The sequence below is a fragment of the Palaemon carinicauda genome, chromosome 42, assembly GCF_036898095.1.
Source record: "Palaemon carinicauda isolate YSFRI2023 chromosome 42, ASM3689809v2, whole genome shotgun sequence".
NCBI classification, from domain to species: Eukaryota; Metazoa; Arthropoda; class Malacostraca; order Decapoda; family Palaemonidae; genus Palaemon; species Palaemon carinicauda.
In genome coordinates, this window is record NC_090766.1 from 9,983,299 (window position 1) to 9,988,298 (window position 5,000).

A 5,000-nucleotide genomic window follows, 5' to 3' on the forward strand; every position below is an offset into this window, starting at 1 on the left:
TGAATCATCAGCAGCCATTGCCTGACCCTCCCTGGTCCTTGTTTGCGCGGAGAGAGGGCTTGGGCAGGGTTTGGGTCAGCCTATAGGTCTACCTGCTGAGTCAACTGCAGTCATTGCCTGACCCTCCCTGGTCCTAGCTTGGGTGGAGAGAGGGCTTGGGCAGGGTTTGGGTCAGCCTATAAGTCTACCTGCTGAGTCAACTGCAGTCATTGCCTGACCCTCCCTGGTCCTAGCTTGGGTGGAGAGAAGGCTTGGGCAGGGTTTGGGTCAGCCTATAGGTCTACCTGCTGAGTCAACTGCAGCCATTGCCTGACCCTCCCTGGTCCTAGCTTGGGTGGAGAGAAGGCTTGGGCAGGGTTTGGGTCAGCTTATAGGTCTACCTGCTGAGTCAACTGCAGCCATTGCCTGACCCTCCCTGGTCCTAGCTTGGGTGGAGAGAAGGCTTGGGCAGGGTTTGGGTCAGCTTATAGGTCTACCTGCTGAGTCAACTGCAGCCATTGCCTGACCCTCCCTGGTCCTAGCTTGGGTGGAGAGAAGGCTTGGGCAGGGTTTGGGTCAGCCTATAAGTCTACCTGCTGAGTCAACTGCAGCCATTGCCTGGCCCTCCCTGGTTCTAGCTTGGGTGGAGAGAAGGCTTGGGCAGGGTTTGGGTCAGCCTAAAAGTCTACCTGCTGAGTCAACTGCAGCCTTTGCCTGGCCCTCCCTGGTCCTAGACTGGGTGGAGATGGGGCTTGGGTGCTGATCATATGTATAAATGGTCACTCTCTGGAGCATTGTCAATGTCCCTTGCCTCTGCCATTCATGAGCGACCTTGAAATCGTAAAAAGATTTCCCAAACCTGCTGAGTCATTAGCAGCCATTTCCTGGCCCTCCGTGGTACCAGCTTGGGTGGAGAGGGGCTTGGGCACTGATCATATGTATGAATGGTCAGTCTCTATGCCATTGTCAATGTCCCTTGCTTTTGCCATTCATGAGCGACCTTTAAACATTTGAATCCTTTTGTTTTGTTCAAGTTTTAATAGTTTATATAGGAAATACTTGTTTTAATGTTGCTGTTCTTTAAATATCTTATTTTTCCCCTTGTTTCCTTTCCTCACTGGGCTATTTTCCCTATTGGAGCCCCTGGGTTTATAGCTTTATGCTTTTCCAACTAGGGTTGTAGCTCAGCAATTAATAATAATAATAATAATAATAATAATAACAATAATAATTTGTCAATGTTCTTCACCTCTGCCATTCATGAGAGACCTTTAAACAATTAAATCACAATATTTCCCAACCAAGCCTTCTCTCTCTCTCTCTCTCTCTCTCTCTCTCTCTCTCTCTCTCTCTCTCTCTCTCTCTCTCTCTCAATTCTTCCTCCCTCTTTCACCTACATACTCCCTTAAGGTGGGTTTACGCGGTCGAACAGTTCGTCGAACGCGGTTCGACAGACAAGCGTTTGAGGCGATGTTCGAACGTGTGAATGGGGTATACGGTTGTCGAACACGTTCATCAAACTATTCGAAGAAAGTCTGTTCTCGCCTGACTCATGTGGGCATCATTGTCCACAAACCCTTACGCATTTATAGCTGATTCCACTCTTCGAACCGTTCGACAAGCAGGTTTGACAACCGAGTTCGACAACCGGGTTCGAACGTGTGAACGGGGTATTTGGTTGTCGAACTGTTCGAAGAAAGTCTGTTCTCGCCTGACTTATATGGGCGGGCCTTCATTGTCCACAAACCTTACGCATTTATGCCTGACTCCACCTCTTCGAACCGTTTGACAACCGAGTTCGACAACCGGGTCCCACAGCCGGGTTCGACAACAGAGTTATACAACCAGGTTCGACAACCGGGTCCGACAACCGGGTTCAACAACCAGGTTCGACAACCCAACCAGGTCCGACAACCCAACCAGGTCCGACAACCGAGTCCGACAATCAGGTTCAATAACCGGGTCCGACAACCAGGTCCGACAACCAGGTCCGATAACCCAACCAGGTCGACAACCGGGTCTGACAATCAGGTTCGACAACCGGGTCCGACAACCCAACCAGGTCCGACAACCGGGTCCGACAACCAGGTCCGATGACCGGGTCCGACAATCAGGTCCGACAACCAGGTCCGAGAACCTGCTCCGACAACCGAGTTCGTCAACCGGGTCCGACAACCAGGTCCGACAACCGGGTTCGACAACCGAATTCGACGAACCATTCGACCGTGTCAACCCCTATTTAACCTCCTTTCTCCAACACCTCCCATACGACCCTTACCCCCCCCCCCCCCAGAGAACTGATCTCAGCGGTCGATAAGATAACTGGAACACAATTTGAGCGATGATTTATCGCCTTTGGAAAGACCTCTCCCTGTTGCGACCGCCTGTCGCTCGTCCATCACTCTTTGTTGTTCCAAGGTGTTGTTTTTTTTTTTTTTTTTTTTTTAAGGGAAGAAACGCCTTCCTTTGGGTGGAATGAACAGTCTGGCGATGTTTGGCAACCCCTTTCCTTTCAGTGCTTAGATTACCTTATTATCATATTGTTATTATTATTATTATTATTATTATTATTATTATTATTATTATCATTACTAGCTAAGTTACAACCCTAGTTGGAAAAGCAGGTTGCTATTATTATTACTATTACTATTATTATTATTATTATTATTATTATTATTATTATTATTATTATTATTATTATTAGCTAAGTTACAACCCTAGTTGGAAAAGCAGGTTGCTATTATTATTATTATTATTATTATTACTAGCTAAGTTACAACCCTAGTTTGAAAAGCAGGTCATTATTATTATTATTATTATTATTATTATTATTATTATTATTGTTGTTGTTGTTGTTGTTGTTGTTGTTGTTGTTGTTGTTGTTGTTATTAGTTAAACCTCAACCCTAGTTGGAAAAGCAAGGGGCTATAAACACAATAGCCAAGCGAGGAAAGGAAATAAGGAAATATATAAACTAATGAACGATTAAAACGAGATATCTGAAGAAAGGTAACATCATTAAAGTAAATTTTTCGTATAAAAACTATAAACAATTAAAAAAAACAGAGAAAGAGAAATTAGGTAGAATAGTGTGCCCGATTGTGCCCTCAAGCAAATAGAATATTTCAACAATGATAGCTGATTGAACCTTGTGCTTATAGCCTCCTGCTATCCAAACTACTACTACTACTACTACTACTACTACTACTACTACTACTACTACCATTATTATTATTATTATTATTATTATTATATCTAGCTAAGCTACAACCTTAGTTGGAAAAGCAAGATGCTATAAGCCCAGAGGCTACAACAGGGAAAATAGCCCAGTGAGGAAAGGAAAAAGAGAAAATAGAATATTTTAAGAACAGTAACAACATTAAAATAAATATTTCCTAAATAAACTATAAAAACTTTAACAAAACAAGAGGAAGAGAAATAAGATAGAATATTGTGCCTGAGTGTACCCTCAAGCAAGAGAACTTTAACCCAAGACAGTGGAAGACTATGGTACAAAGGCTATGGCACTACCCAAGACTAGAGAACAATAGTTTGATTTTGGAGTGTCCTTCTCCTAGAAGAGCTACTACTACTACTACTACTACTACTACTACTACAACTAATATCATTATCCACCAAAAAAGGTGTATAAAAAACGAGCGTGTTTACGCGTCATTAGACGTCTGACAAGTTTGTAATATTAATATTAATACCAATAACAAAAACAATAAGAACAACAAATGCAGCCGCTTTAACAGTAGTCCACTATAAGACAACGACCTCAAAAATGTCAATTCATGCCTGGGATTTAGCAGGTTTTCATCACCACTCTGGCCAGTGCGGATTGGTGATGGTGGGAGTTTTTCATTTGATCGCTCACAGCAAACCAACCTAGTATGGGTGACCCTGAGTGGTACAGCTTTGCTCATCATGGCGATACGAGAGCCCTTTCACCACGTTAAGTGCCCCAAGGGATATATATATATATATATATATATATATATATATATATATATATATATATATATATATACATATATATATATATATATATAATCTAACCAAGATGACTGTTTATTTAGAAATCATCTACATAATCTATTTAAAGTTATATTCTCATTTGTGAAAAATTATATATTTTACACTAGAATTCATGCAATCATTTTGAAATTCCAATTTTACTGCCTCGGTAAACAGAAAGTACAGTTGCTACTAATTTACCCTCCCGTAGTTTTCTATTTAAATGAACTCCAACCCTCCCCCCCCCCACCCCAAGGGTTAATCAATCAGACCCTTATCTTTACCCATCTTGTCCATAAATAGTCTTAGACGGGATAGCAAACTGAAAACCAAACCTTTTTTCCCCTTCGCAATGTTGACCTAAATGACTCATTTAGACTGGGTAAGACCAGAAGTGTCACCCATCGCTGAAAACTGGGAAAAAGTGTAACGCCTCCGTAAGCTTGTCTTTCCAGCCAACAGACGGCGCTGGTGTGGTCCCGCAACATCTATTTATACCCCGCAAACACTCTGTCAATCAGGAGGTGTCACGTTTGGGGAAAGAATAACTACTGGTGTGCGTGTTTGTGTGTGTTTGTGTGTGTGTGTACAATGTATACAGGGACACCACGCTCGCATGGATGCGGATCTACACCCAAAGGTGACGAATTAGTAACGCGATATAGAGAGAAGGAATGTAAGTTACCTGAAAGATAAACATTCAGTGATGGATGCTTGTTATTGTTAATCAGATGGGGCGAATGTTCAGACGACAAGACTAATGGACTATCAGAGTGTAAAGCAAGGTTTCAATTAATGAAATTGATGAAATGCACATGATATGGGTATAATAATATTGTAATTAATTAAAATGTTGATATCTTTAGGTTCTTAATTGGTTATTTAATCGTAATCGACAATTACAACGGATGCTAGGATTTGGCGCGACGCGCAATGGGTTAAAATAAGGCCTGAGGATCTTTGGAACGAGAGGAAGAGTTGATGCTGTTTTATACACACAC